Here is a 15,515-nt window from a genome sequence, read left to right on the forward strand (position 1 = left end):
AATCTTTTTTTTAAATCTCTGGATTCTTTAATTATTTCATTTATATGGAATGTAAAATGGAAAACTGAGGACATTCTTTTTATACTACTTCCTATCAGGTGTAGAAGATGCTTCTACCTGGACCAGTCATCACCTGTTTGAGTCACCATGGAATCTAATTCAAACAGGAAGGTAGTCGGGTAAAGAAGGTGTACAAACTATGACAGCATTATGTCCTCAAAACCTTCCAGATAACACTGTCAACAGGTTTTTATCTCAAACCAACATCTAGTGGCATAATATCAGTTGTGTACCACTTTATTTTCAAATGTACAGAACATCCTTTTCATCCCCCCTATTATGCCCTTAGCGCAGGTCAAGTCCACACAAACCAGCCTACCCAGCAGCGCGAACAAGTAAATAGTAGTTTAAATAGTTTAAACAGTAATTAAAAAGAAGACCTCTGATTAGCACTAACACAAAATATATTAACTCTGATTGTTAGGATCTGGGGTTGTTTGAGTTTGGTTTTGGGTTTTGTCATTTTTTGTGTGTTTCTTAGTTTTCTCTATTTGTTCTTCCTTAGTGACTCTAGTTTATTTCTTGTTCCTAGTTCTTCTTTGTCTCTCTACTTTAATTGTTTCTTTAGTCTAATTATTCTTTAGTGTTAGATTTATTTTCTGTTGCCCTGTTTACTCTCCCTCGCCCCCTGTGCCACTTTTTCTCTCTCTCTCTCCTCTCACACCTGCAACGTGTTTCTAACCAGCCATCTGTTCCTTGTTCAGTATCAACATCTACTGTATAAAACTCATTCTCAGTTCTTCCTGGCTAGTTCCTGTCATCAACTCCTGTTTTATCTCCCTGTCATCATTATGTTTCTGGATTCCTGTATTTTGTTCTACTCTGGCTCCCTGCATTCCTTGTGTCTCCATGGTTTTTATTGTAAGTTTTTGTTCTTAATTTTCATTAAAAACCACAAAATCTACTTGATGTCTTTGCCTGCTGCATTTATGTCTAGCAATAAACACACAAGGTAACAGCTTTGACAAATGGCACCTTCCAAAGGTTCAATAAAAGTAGTAATTATTAAAGAAACACTTGTCATCTCTTTATCCTCCAGTTATTTCCCATCCATCCTCTATACAATTTTTTCCAAGTATTTCTCTTCTCTTTTCTTCTTTTTATCTCTTAGTAGATCTAGAGCGCTCCCACGACATCAGACCCTGACATGTCGGAACCCTGCTCACAAGAGTCACTGTGCCGAGACTAAGGGGTGAGTAATCGCTATGTCTGTTCCTACCAGCTGCTAAAATACACCAGTTGATGTGACCTTTGAGTTTCTGAATAAACAGAACAAAAAAAGATCAGATGAAAAGCCTTCTGTCTGATCACTGTGTACAAGCTTTTTACTTCCCTGTCATAAACTCCTTTATCAAACTGAATTTTAGCTTCTTTCTCTGAAATCTGAGTTCAAAACTGAGATCTGCAATACATATGAAGGGGATTGTACCAGAGTTGTATTAAGTATACACGTGTATGAGTGAATATTTGTGCAAGCTAGTACAAAATTATATTGGTGGGTGATGAAGAGGAACCGATCAAATCTGACCTCAGTTATGGCACATTTTGTAAAACACGCTGGAAGAAGTTTATTTAGGGACCAAGTATTATGTGTTTTACAGGCACACAGTGCAATTTTATAGCATAATCAACTAAGTGTTAAGTTCAGTTGTTATAAAAATGCTATATACATATGTATATCAAATATGACTAAAAAGAAGTTTAACACCTTTAAATTTACCAAAATGGCAATAAAATTCAAAGCTGAGTAGTTATTCTTAATGAAATTAGCAACTGCCTTGCTAGTAAAACTGTGCCAGTTTTATTCTACATTGATGGAACATATATTTAGTTTAGTGAATCCTTTCCTTTGAAGTGTTACAGCACAGAATATTCTCCCAGTTTTGCGTTCGTTTTAAGCAGACTGTTGTTTAGAGAGGACAACATTGCAAGAAACCCAACACCCCAACCACATTGTTTACCATGGACATGCAGAAGCAGAAACTTCATGCCATCAAAGGCTAATGAGGGGGAAACTATCTCAGAATTTGGTGCATCACTTTCTCTGTCAAGGCATGGATAAAGGAGGAGGAAAATGGAGCACGGCAAATGTGATAATTGGTCCCATGTGTTTCTGTGTGTTTGTCTAAATGTGTGCATTTGTGTGGAAACATTCTATTTAATTCATAATATTTTTGAACAGGTTTTTTGACAAGAATGTTTTGATTGTAGACAAAAGATAGGAAGAAAGAAGTAGAGAAAGGAAGGAAGGCAAAAAGAAAAACAGAAATGTTGGAATAACATATCCAAAAAAATACTTATTGTTTCATATGATGTGGTGACAAAACAAACTGTTTAATGATTGTTTTGAACCTCATTTTAACTAAATTTTTACAAAGAAAATGTCACACCAGTCAGTATAAAAATCCTCATAAGTGCAACATTTTATGTCTCATTATTTGAGATTGTTCAAATCCAAATTTGGATTGGAACAAGTCAAGTCACTTAGCAAATGGTGCTTTATGAAGAAAGCAAGAACAAAAATAATGGAATGAAAAACAAAAAATAAATGTTTGTTGTCAGTGTCACGAAGGCATCTCCCATAAAGACATAGATCATGCATATACTGTTGAATTTCTCAAACCTCCACTGCATATATAGTCTCCCTTACATACTAATATGTGAATATTTATTCAAATGTGATGTCAGGTTTGATAAAAATCAATAAGGCAATCAAGTTGATGCCATCAAATCGCTGCGTTTGCGGCATTTTGCATATTCACCGTTGCTCGCATCATTAAAAACAAATCCATCGATGCCACCACCACCGACTTGCTTTTAATTAGTTCCAGCAAACATATTGAACAGTGTCTCAAAGCAAAACACACACACACATGCGCACACACACAAACACACTAACTTTTTTAAGTGTGTGAATCTTTGCCCAGCAATATTGCTGAATGGATAAAAAAAAATTGTCAAAAGAAAATCCTGAAAGATGGAAAACTTAGTAGTTTCATGCAAAGGTGCCAAGTACCTGATTCTCTTTTGTAATCAAAAAGTGTGCAAGACAAGACTTTGGCAAGAGAATACAACTGAACAACACTGTGAAAATATTGTACCTATTGTTTGATTCAATTCAGTTCAGTTTAATTGTGTAGTATGTTGGAGTAACTCTGTTACTTTTACCAGGGTTTGGAAAATTCAAGCATTTTCAATGTATTTTTCCACCACTACACTTTGCGGATTAAATCAATACAAGAGAACTAAAGAAAACAGTTTCAATTCATTTTAATATGATATCATTTATTACTGTACTCTACAAAGCAGACAACCTATAGTTTTTGTCTGTCTCAGTTGGTTGATTATTTGGTTTACATTACCTGTTATACTGCAAATTGCACAGACTTAATAAATTAAAGTTATTTCTATATGTTTGACCAAGCTTGTGACGCTATTGGTATGTTTAAGTGTGCTGTACTGGTGCAGAGTTATCAGACAAATTTGTACTTCAGTACAGTTATATCTGTGTTAAACAAAGAAACCCTTTAAGTCAATCCAGCACCTTTTCTGTATTGGTTTGGTATCGGTTGATTCTAAACCTCAGATATATGTACTGGCATTGGAAGTGAAAAAAAGAGGATTGGTGCAGCCCTACCCTAAATCAAATCAAAATCAAATCAAATACTTGTATAGCACATTTCAGCAGCAAGGCATTTCAAGGTGCTTTACGTCATTAAACACAAAAACATGTAACATTGAATAAATAATCAAAAACATTACAAAAACATTAAATTTCCAGCCGAGTCGAAGTTCTGTGCTTCAAATCGGCAGAAAAAAACAAAACAAAACAAAACAAACAAAAAAAACAGTGGGGGGGACTCCAACCCTTTTCAAACAACTTTAAACTATTCATCACTGGTTTCACTGCTGTCTTGTAGACTTTTCCTTTCATTCTTGCTGATCCTTTTCTTTACCCATTCCAACCTGCTTGCTTCTTCACCTCATTTCCACATTCTCCATTTTTCTGGGCCATTTAATTTAAGTTCTTCAGGTTATCTACCACTATTTCACTTGTGCCTCTCTCATTTGACCTCTTAACTATCACGAGGACATCTGTCTCCTCATGGAACCCATCCGACATGTAAGTGTTTTGGGGGTGACTGTTAAGGGGTGAAGTGAATGGATAACAGTGTCCATGTTAACTTTTATGTACATCAAGCCTTTATTTTTGAAAAAATGTTGCAACAATACACTGATAATATACAGTAAGCACAGTAAGCTGTTTGGTGCAAAATTAGATTTTGTTTTCCCCATTTCAACTGAAAAGAACTTGTGTCCCACACCTGCCATAGTTTTGACACTGAGCTCAGCTGGTTACTCAGTGGTGCTCCTGAAGTGGTTTTCCATGTCATCCCAATAGTAAGTAGAACTCAATGGAAAAAAAGTCTCTTGAAGCTGGACCTCATTTGTCTCTATCAGCTATCTGTATCTCTCACCCTCCTCCTCTCCCCCTGTGTTTGTGTCCTTTGCCCACTGCGGTGGGTCTCCGGTTACCTTAATGGTTCCCAAGATGCATTGTGGCTTTGTGTGTGCGGGAAAGCAAAAGAGGTTTGTGAATGTATGTGTGTGTGGCTCACAGTGAGTTGATGCGGTCATTTTGACACTTGAGAGGTTATCCATCAGCAGCCAGCAGCTACAGTCTGAGCTAGCCATTTCCAAAGGCACTTACACACACAACCACAGACCCACAGATTTCTGTCACGCCACAGGAATCTTAGACATGTTAACAGGAAGAATATTCACACATTACCAAGATTAGAGTTAAACTTCAATAGAAGGTATGCTGATGCAGCTCGTAATGCATTCTTCATTTTAAAAGCCTCAACTTCACTCCCCTAAAGATTTCTTATTATTGAGGCCAAACACCTTGTTTTTTCATGTCCATCCACACATTTCATTAGAAGCTATTTGGCTTGTGCATGTTGGAAACATCAAGTTGACCTCTACATGTAGAGATGTCATCTTTTCAAGTCCAAGTCATTTTTTAGTCAAAGTAAAGTCTAAGGTTTTTTAAACCTGATTCAGAGGAAAGTCTCTAATGACTGAAGAAACCTCTTTTCAAATCAAATCCATGACATCCATGTCACCACACTATATCACTGTTGGTTACGATTCCAAACCTGTCATTTGTCCTTTAACAATGTTACATGAACATTTATATAATTATCTACAAATCTTTTAACAGTTGTCTTTTAATAATTTTATATTTAACTTATCAAGAAATCTGTAAAAGGCTGGGTTTTTTTGTTTTGTTTTTTGGGGGGAAATGCTTCAGATGTAATATTTTGGCAGTTATAGCTCCTCCATCCACTCCACAAAATCGACAAAACACCTTAACTTTATATTTTGATATATTTTATTTTATATTTTCTATGTTTTTTACCCTCTACATCTTTTTTTGACCCAAAAACAAACATTGTCATTCATTGTGTGGCGCATGGGAATCATGGGTACCTGCCAATCATTTCCATTGTACCTGTTGGTGGATGCCACTCACATTTCAGTTAAATTTGAACTTTGTGTATTTTTTTGCTTATATCCTATATTAAGTTCTAACTATGAAGGAGAATTAGAGCCATACTAAGAAAAATAATAAAGTAAAATTACGAGAAATAAGTCAAAATGTAACGAGAAGAAAGTTGAAATAATACAAGAATAAAGTCACAATATTACAAGAAAAGTTTCATATAGTGACAGGGATGAGGCAGTGAGTAATGCATGATGAATAACTGCATCTTAACACTTAAAATAAAACAATTACCAAGCTGAAAGAAAACATAGTTTATATTCATTGTTTTTCTCTCCTGATTTGAAGAAATCTCAAGGAACTCACCATCATGCAATGTTTGTTAAATGGTTCTCAGCCTGAAAAGGTTTGGGAAACTGTCATAGATCCAGGTCAACATGAACCACCCACTACAGACTAGTCTGGCCAACTGACAATGATTCCCAACAATGTAAGATTTAGTTGATCCATTTGAAATTATTATAAAATAAAATTATTTAGAAAATAAAATGCAACAAGATATTCAGGTTCACTTAACTGCACTGTATTTATCACAAGCCTCATAAGAAAGTAGAAATCTGTAGAAATATGAAGACGTTAGGATGCAAAAAAGGAGTCAATTTCCCAGTAATTGAAAAATAAAACCAAAAGACAGGAGGTTTCCAGTATGTGTTTTGATAAAGGCTTACTGTAAGTTCTAATTGTATAAAAGATGTTTGGAGACTGGAGGACTGTCACTCTTGGCCTCTGTGTCCTTTCCTTTATTCTTCATTCTTTCACACTAACACAGTCTGTTTTTCTGTGTGTGTGCCGTTCTGATCTCTTTACAGTGACATTAAAGCAGAGCAGTGTCTCCTCTCGCTTTCTCAGACCGGCTGAGACTTTAAGTGTATTGCTGCCTAATAAAAAGACAGAGGGGGAGGGAGAGCATTGTTTTCTGGAAATGGACTTACACACACAGTTCATCAGCAGTCATAGTCCAACTCACTGGTAATGCTTGCTATAGTATCATATAGACACTGTGGGTAACTTATGAACACATTGGAATTACACAGTCAGTGTGAAAACATTGAAGAGTATAAAATAAAATTTCAGTGTATTAAATTTGAATATGTTTATAATTATTTTTCACTAACTTAAATCCAAGAAAAGGACATGAAAACAAATTATGAGAAAAAATATTACACAATTTTACATTATCATCCACACACTACAGTGTGACTCAAACAACAGTGTGGGTTTTGACAGGAAAGAAACCACATATCAAAGCTATATTTTCACAAAATAAACCTCTTGTAAAATATAACCTTAAACTAAACCTAGAATAAAATCCAAAAATTGAAAAACTAATCTAAAACACGTGTAACAGGAACTTGCACATGTGTTTTTGTCCTTCAGTGGAAACGAGGCCATGTTAAGGGATCTTTCAAGGGATTGGGAGACGATACTTCCTGGATATCATATCACAATGGTGACCCTCTATAATTAGGTGTATGAAAGCAAGCCTTTTCCATTCTATAAACATACCTATTAAAATTGATCATCTTAGCTCAATCTACAGATAATCAAATACAAACAGCACAGCTCTCCCTGGAGTTTTATATCTGCACATTTACTTTCTGAGCACAACATATTTCAGTTTATCCATTAGAAATATGTGCAAAACTTTGTCAATATGACGCTAAAGTGTAAAAAACACAAATTATGGAATTGCAGTGTTTATACCAAACATGTGAAATAATGTTGCTATGGCAGTGCATAGAGATGCAGGAGCCATAGAAACACAGCTCCTGGAAATAAGCCTTATTTTAATTCATATATGGCTGATTTCGACACTAATTCAATGCCGTATTCATGATCAAAGTACAGCTCAGCTGAACTGGTGGCTATTGGAGACATTTCAGCTGTTGATACATCACTGTGGCTGAAATCTGCACTCGGCAGACAGCAGCCCTGAAGGACTGGTGCAGCAGAGTGTGAGGAACAACGGTCAAACGGAGACGTTGTGCCCGAAAACAGACGAGACACATTGGGCCAGCTGAAGACTAGGAAGCCACTGATTACAACTCTCTTTCTGGACAATGTTCATTCACTGGATAACAAAGTGGATTTGTTACATCTGAGGCTGAGTGTTTCTACAGAGAAGAAGAACTGTGCTGCTCTTTGTCTAACAGAAAACTGGTTTAACAGCAACATGCCAGACTCAGCCTTCCAGACCAACAGTCTGGAAAAACATGGGAGGAGGACTCCCAGTGGTCTTTCAGGTACTTGACCAATCTTCATTCATCTACATGAATGAAGTTTAGTGTATGAACTGTGGACTGATAAAAAGCTGTTGCTCTGAGGCGATAGAACTTATGACAGTGAAATGTTAACATACTGTCTGCCATGGGAGATTACTTCAGTGTTTGTCTCTATTGTTTACATCCCACCGGGTGCTAACGGCAACAAAGCATCTTAGAAGCTGTATGACATCATTACCTCACCTGGAGTCCCAACATCTCCTGGCTGGCCAGGAAGGCCCTCCAGTGTCTCTACTTCCTCAGGAAGCTGTGGAGAGTTGGACTGAGGAGCTTCTGATGCTGTGTGGTGGAGAGTGTTCTCTACAGTTGCATCACCGTGTGGCACGGCAGCTGCGCTGCTGCACAGAGGACTGCAGAAGCAGCCTTTCCTCCACCATAGACCTCTACACGTCATGATGCAGGAGGAGAACGCTCAACATCATGAGGACTCAACCAACCTGGACACAGACAGTTCCAGCCCCTTCCCTCAGGCAGGATGGTCAAGAGCATTCAGAGCAAGAGCACCAGGCTGAGGAACAGTTTCTTCCCTTCAGCCGTCAGACTGATGTTGAGAAAAAATAATTCTGTGTTTTACTTCTATGTATTTAGCTAGTTACTAAGCTAAACCTAAAGGGAATGACATGTTAGGAAATGCAAATGAGAGCTAGGGATGGAATACTTCATCATTTCCTTATTAGACTTCTTGATCTAGGACCTGAGTTCACATTTTGTACCACAAGCAAACAATTGCGAAATGGTATGACAAGAATCCCTACATAAAAAACAGCAATTATGCAACATGAATGAGTTTATTCTTGTAAGTCATTAAAAAATCATGCCACACCATCCTCCTCCTCCTACTTCCATTCATTTTCTTTGTCTTTTCCGCCTGTAGTAGCCTCCAGTTGTTCACGACTCTTGTGATGTGACAAAAGTGTTTCCATTGAAGTTTTGCGCAATGCTGTCAAAGTTTTTAGCGCAAAAAGATTTTATTGAAAAACTCAAGTTTTTTTTAAATTGACATGTTTTCATTAAGCACATTTATTTTAGTAGTTACCACTTGCACAGTTATGTGGTCAGTGGAAATGTTGATTATCAGAAATAAATAACCAAGCAGTTCTCAGTCTCTGCCAGTTATTGTTCTATGGATACCTGCCTGTTGATCTGTGGTGTTAGATGAAAAACAGATGATGTGAAACAGCAAGACCTACACACACATACAGTACACAGAATAAATACCTACAACTTCTCTCCAAAATAGAAAAAATTGTTAATAAAAAATACCTCAACTTCCAGTTAGAATACTCCAGTCAACAAACTCTTTAAACAAGGCGAGCAACATTCAACAAAATTACTAAGCTAGAGTAACAGGAATACAGTAAAATTAATAAACTACAAAAAATAGTAGAAGGGAACAAAAAATGCACTGAAAGCAATAACTAATAAACAGACAAATTACAAAAGGCCTTCACAGCACAGAACAGTATTACTGCTTCATTAAATCAATGCAGAAATGCAATACAGTAATCAGTATCCACACAATGTGGATATGTGTGTTTAAGAACCAGGTTTTGAAGAACTGGTCAAAATAGCTTTCAAACCCATTAAGAACAATAATTGGGACATGCTTAGAATGCAAAGCAGGAGGCAAATTAAACACTATTTTGATAGAAATTTTCAACAATATTTGCTGAATTAGGACATTCCACTGAGCAAAAATGATTTGTTCTATGAAGTGATGGGGATTCCAGCTGTGATTCCTCCTTTGTAGGAGCTGTGCACAGCTGGCAGGGAACATCCTGAAATGGCATGTAGCCTTCCAGCTAACATTGTGCACTCTGGGAATTTCTTGTTTGTGTTGTGTGCTTCAGTCCTTTTTGTTCTTCTCGTGGCTGAGTCCAATTCTTTCCAATATGAGGGAAAAAAGTTAGCTTAACTTTAGAACTGTGTTGAACTTTCTCAGAAATTTCAACCTATTTAGAGGTTGTCTTACTTACAAACAGCCCAAAAAATTATTGTAACAAATATAAAACGTGATCTTGAAGGGTTTTTCTGTTGTATTGACTGTATATATTTTTATGGGAAGCACATGGACTTTTTTAACCTGTAATTTTCCAGCAATTGCTGGGTATTTAAGGGAAATAGCTCTCTGACGAGCAGAAAGACAGGCAATTGCACGATAATATCAATTTCTGCTGTAGGAAATGTGAGCAGAAATCTTTAGGAGGCGGAGAAGATTCACATAGATCTCCAGGGCCACTTCTCAAATGTTTCACAATAGACTGTGTTGCAATTCAGTTTTCCTTCCACGTCTTCTTTATGCAGCTAGTCCCCAGAGACGTTTCCAGTCTAACTTGGTTCCCAAATACTTGTGGGTGTGTGATAGGAGCAATCTTTATAATGCTGGATACATGTTATAACCTGCAGCTTTTTCTGACATTTTAGATTTCCATGTTTTTTTTTTCATATTTTGACTTTTTTTTTTAATAATTTGACAATTTTTCTCAGATTTCAGACTTTTCTTTCTTAGACATGACTTTTCACAGATTTCATTTTTTCCCTTAATTTTAGGAGGTGCAGTCAGACTTGTGACTTTTCTCATATTTCTGACTTCTAGGATTTCTCTGGTTTAAATTCTTTCTAGATTTTTTTTTCAGATTTCTGACGATTTTTTTTGATAGATATCCAAATGTTTATTTCTTTTTTTACTTTTATTTTAAATCTGTCTGGGGGTCATACTCAGCTTTTTGATGCTGCTATCTTTCACAGTAGGGAAGGTTTCTTCAGTGAGTTCTGGTTACACTGTTTACTTCTGAATGCAGTTGTTTACACCAGGTTTTATTTAGGAATATTAGAGTAATATATGTTGGAAATCCCAGATTCAGATTTTTAAAAAATAGAATAAAATATACTTTATTGATCCCCAAGGGGAACTTGCTTTTTTGTTGAAAGCTTCTCCAACTTAGGTAATAAATACAACGTTAGTAAAATATTTATATACCTAAGAGTGATAAGTTCAAAATGACTAGATATAAACAAATAAAAAGCAAACACATGCAATATATTAATCAATAAATAATCTATAAATGAGTGCAGTAAAATCCATCCATCCATTTTCTTTACACCCAGGAGGGAGGGGTGCTGGTGCCTCTCCAGCTATTGTTCCGGGTGAGAGGCGGGGTCACCCTGGACAGGTCGCCAGTCTGTCGCAGGGCAACACAGAGACAAACAACCATGCATACACACACTCACACCTAGTGGCAATTTGGAGAGGCCAATTAACCTGACATGTTTTTGGACTGTGGGAGGAAACCCACCATGCACAGGGAGAACATGCAAACTCCATGCAGAAAGACCGGGGCCAGGAATCAAACCCAGAACCTTCTTGCTGCAAGGCAACAGCTCTACCAACTGCGCCACTGTGCAGCCCCGAGTGCAGTAAAATATTGAATCAATTAGCACAGACTTGAGCATCGGAAAGCCTGTTGGCTTTACAATGTTTTTCATTTTAGTGTATAGTTTCAGGATTTGTAAAGTCTCAAAGAACATCCATCTTAGTTAAACTTCCTTTTGTAGTAGTCTCCTTATTTAGTCCAGCACTTTGATTTCACTACTGACAGTTCTAGTTACTAAATGTCTCACATGTACACTCTTTGATTGTTTATTTCAGGGATTCCGCATTCATTGTGCATAGTAATGGCCAGTGAACCACAGTAAGTTTCCTTTCTTCTTTCCTGTTCCTGTTTTGGCATCTGGCTGCTGTTGTTTGTTTGTAGTCTGTTCCGCTGCGCCGCCTTTTTCCAGTGTGTCACAACCAAACGTCTAACCAAGCGCTAACAGGAGGACTCACGGGGTCTGTGAAAGAGTATGTGTAAGTGTATGAAAAAGAAACGCTTTTATTTTCATGCTGTAAAACTAAACGACACAATGTGTGTGTGTGTGTGTTTGGAGGGGGTGTGAGAACTGTTTGTATGCGTTTGTGTTTTAGTTCTGTTCCCCAGGGTCAGTGTGAAGCCTTTAGCGCTCCGAAGACACAGTGTGGCAGGTAAATAAACAGCCACACACACACAAACACACACTCCAGGACCTGTCTATGAGTTAACCAGGTGAAACTAAGCCAGCGTGGGATACGAAGTGGGCCTGTATGTTTGTAGATTTCAACATTTCAAAAGGGCTCATCAACAGAACATACCGACACCATGATACAACTGTAAATTAGAAGGTAATTAAAGTCATGTCTTTAATGTTTACTCCCCAACATCCACCCAGCAAAATTTTAACCAAGTTAGTGAAGTTAGTAATGCAAGTAAAATTTGCAAGCCATCATGCCAGCTGCAGCTTTACAATGTTGTTTCTGTATTCATAAATTACTTTTCTTACTTAAAAATTCACGTACATCAGCAATACATTTTTTATACGTGCTTTACAAATATTAATAAGTAAAGTTTATTTATAAAGTGCTTTTCTTATGAAGGCAAAGCAGTTGTATTTTCATCATAACTTTTTGAAAGGAAAAAAACCATTAAAAAAAACAAGGAAAATCATCTAACTGTTTTGAGTGAAATCATAAATAATATGTTGTTGATTGAAAGGTGTGAGTTTCAAAAGAAGAAGGAGTTCCTTACAGGCAAAGTAATCAGTTGACCTTACAGTCATGTTTTGGCAGGTGGCAGGTAATCAGATTGGTGTTTCATAAAAGTAGGATTACGAAATCTAGGATAAGAGATAAAACCAGTCATGACACAGAGCCTTCAGTTCATCCTGGCTTTATCCGTTTCACAAAGACCAAACCAGGCTCAGCAGGAGCAGCAATGTCAAGCCAGGCTTAAGTAATTCAGGTGAATGTGAGCCAAGAGATTTCTTCAGCAGACCATAAGATCCATCACAGATTCACTGACGTACACTAGATAAATTGTGTATGCCATACCTCAAACATCATCATTTGATTGAGGATTATGAGGAATTGCTGCTACAATAGCAAACGACAGCAGATCGACTGAATGAGCAATTAGTCTGATATTCCAAACCATCCTTAACTAAAGAATCTGTTATAATCATACCTGTCATATGCTCAAATAAACAACTTTAACCTAATATATGAATAGTGGAAATCAATATTATAACATGTTAATCTGAATAAATTCATTCATGTTACTCTGTTTTGTTTCACATCTTATAGATATGTATACAGAGCAAACATAACAACTGATCAAGATTAAAAATAACATTTTGCAGTATCTGGAAGTATTTGGATAACATGTTGACTGCAATGTGCAAATGACTTTTACTTATAACTGAGAAGGTATAAGACCTATCATCATAATTAGGTTTACTTATGGTTAACTTCCTGTTTGAGTTGTGATGATTTGTTTTAAAGGGGCAATTTCTTGTTTAACTTTTAGCGCAAAGGCAGCTTAATGGCAATAAAAGGACAGAAGATAAACTGTAACGGAGCTTATCAAATGTATCTGATTATTTGACCCTTATGACGTAAATAAGTGCATGTTTTAACTATTGTGTGATTTAAACTGGGCATTTATTTAATTATATGCCAAAACTAAAGTTAATTTACATTGTAATCATTGTTTTAAGCTAAGTTAAAAATAATCAGTTACCATATTTTCCGGACTATAGATCACACCTTAAACCTCCTCAACTTAAAATCTGCATCATATGAACTTCTTCGTGTGGTTTCTATGACGAGGGGGTATGAGTTTAAGGAAATTTCTTCGTCGTGCCTGCTGCTAATTTGTCCTTGTTATGAATGAAAATTAGAGCTTTCTTCTTTGATTTTTAATTTTGACTTCCAATGATTCACTTCGTGCTATAGAGCCCTCTGGTTGTTGAAAAAATTCACAGAAAAGCTGCACCGGGCTACAAGCCGCATGCTTCAAAACGTGGGGAAAAAGTACTGGCTTATAGTCCAAAAAACATAGTAAGTATGTAAAGTATGCTACAAGTAATATATATAGCTTGACTTAATGACAACACATTTCGTTATCAGTAATTTAATCCCCTCATCAGTACATTTGTGTATAACTTTTCTGAACAACTGTTTTGTTCAGAAACACAATCAAACTGTAAGAGAGCCCGGATGGGCCATTGTAAAATTAGTTATGGTATTTTTTAACAATATTAAAATAATAATAGTATGTATAATAATTGTATTTTAATGCATTGTGATAAAGAAAGACCAAAACAGACAGATAAGAAAACAGCGTGGCAGGAGCCGTCATCGGTGGGTGGCCATGCCGGCCACCCAGTGGATTCACTGCAGTCTCTGGTGGGGGGAACTAGCTGTCGTTCCCCACACCAAGAGACAATTTTGCATTAACCTCCCATCCCTGCCAGCACTGTCCCATCTCCTTGGCAGGATAGTCGTTTTGAAGAGCTCCAAAATCTTCAACCCCAACCCAAAATTTGAGAACTATGTTTACAAAGTGGTTCTGTGCCTAGTCTAGATTGTATAGATCTGTTTTTATGTTTAAAAATAAATCCAAACAACTGGTTCAGCAGTCAGGGTCAAATTGACACCTTTTAAATTTCTTGGCTTTTTATGGTAAAATTGTAACTTTCAAACATAATTTCACCTTAAAGTAGTAATACTCAGAACAAAACATTTAATAATCTGAGATTAATATTTTGCATATAGATTTTTTTTGACATTTGGCTGATTGAAAAGTCAATTTTCCCCATTTAATATAGAAACCAGCGACTTTATCTGTCCTTCTAATAGAACCATTTGTATTCCCTGTTGCCAGCTGCTTCATTAGCAACATGGTGACAAATAGTTTCAGTATCTCCTGCTCTGTTTTCATTTACACCCAATCAACTTTATTGATCCAGGGCCTCTCACATCCACCAGTACAGTATCTTACTCTGCATGTTTGCTCTCTCTCTCACACACAGAGGAACAGAGAGCAAGACAGATAGAGAGGATGGGAGACAGAAGCAGAAGAGAAATTCCAAAAGATTTGAAAAACGGGGAAATAAAAGGCTAAGTGACAACAGGGAAACTCAATCCATCCGTCACCTCTGAGAGCCAGTGACCTCTGTGTGAGTGTGTGTTTGTTTTCCCGAGTGGCCCTTTGTGTCAAGGGATGCGAAACTTAAATCAGCAATTAAGGTAAATAATTAAACAGGTTGACAATGGATTATTAATGAGACGGATGGGCTAATTGCCCTCCACTTTAAATGGACAGATAACACCTGAAGTTAGATAAAAAAAAATACACAGAGAAAGCAGCAGAGAGACAATTACAGTCTGGGGTAAAGAAATAAAATAAAACATATTATATGACAAAAAGTTAAAGGAAAAGCAGCTAATACTTACTAATCCTTTTAATATAGATGTGAAACGTGATGTATGCAGAAAATAAGGAACAGGAACCATGGTCCATGAGTGTTTGGACTTTAGGTTTCTGAGTTCTTTATCATTGTCATTTGGATTTTTCTATATTATTTCATCCCCCTGTGTTTATGCTGCGTTTCTGCGGAAGAACAATCCCAGTTATCCAACTGAAACCTGGAAATGTAGGTATTATTAATGAGGGTATTTATTAATTATTATCATTATTATTATTAAAAGGCATTTAGCCTTTGCTGTGGCCATGTGCCACAGCAAA

General features: G+C 36.7%; 1 long non-coding RNA gene across 1 annotated transcript; it reads left to right on the forward strand.

Moving 5' to 3' along the window:
- Positions 1-11,691: 11,691 nt before the first annotated feature.
- LOC148160810 (uncharacterized) lies at positions 11,692-13,851 on the forward strand. Its single transcript, XR_015762398.1, has 3 exons — positions 11,692-11,755; positions 11,842-11,935; positions 13,721-13,851. It is a non-coding gene; the product is annotated as an uncharacterized LOC148160810 (long non-coding RNA).
- The last annotated feature ends 1,664 nt before the right edge of the window (positions 13,852-15,515 follow it).

Source organism: Poecilia mexicana, unplaced genomic scaffold, assembly GCF_051168715.1.
Source record: "Poecilia mexicana isolate PSO_F unplaced genomic scaffold, ASM5116871v1 scaffold_2, whole genome shotgun sequence".
In the NCBI taxonomy this organism is placed as follows: domain Eukaryota; kingdom Metazoa; phylum Chordata; class Actinopteri; order Cyprinodontiformes; family Poeciliidae; genus Poecilia; species Poecilia mexicana.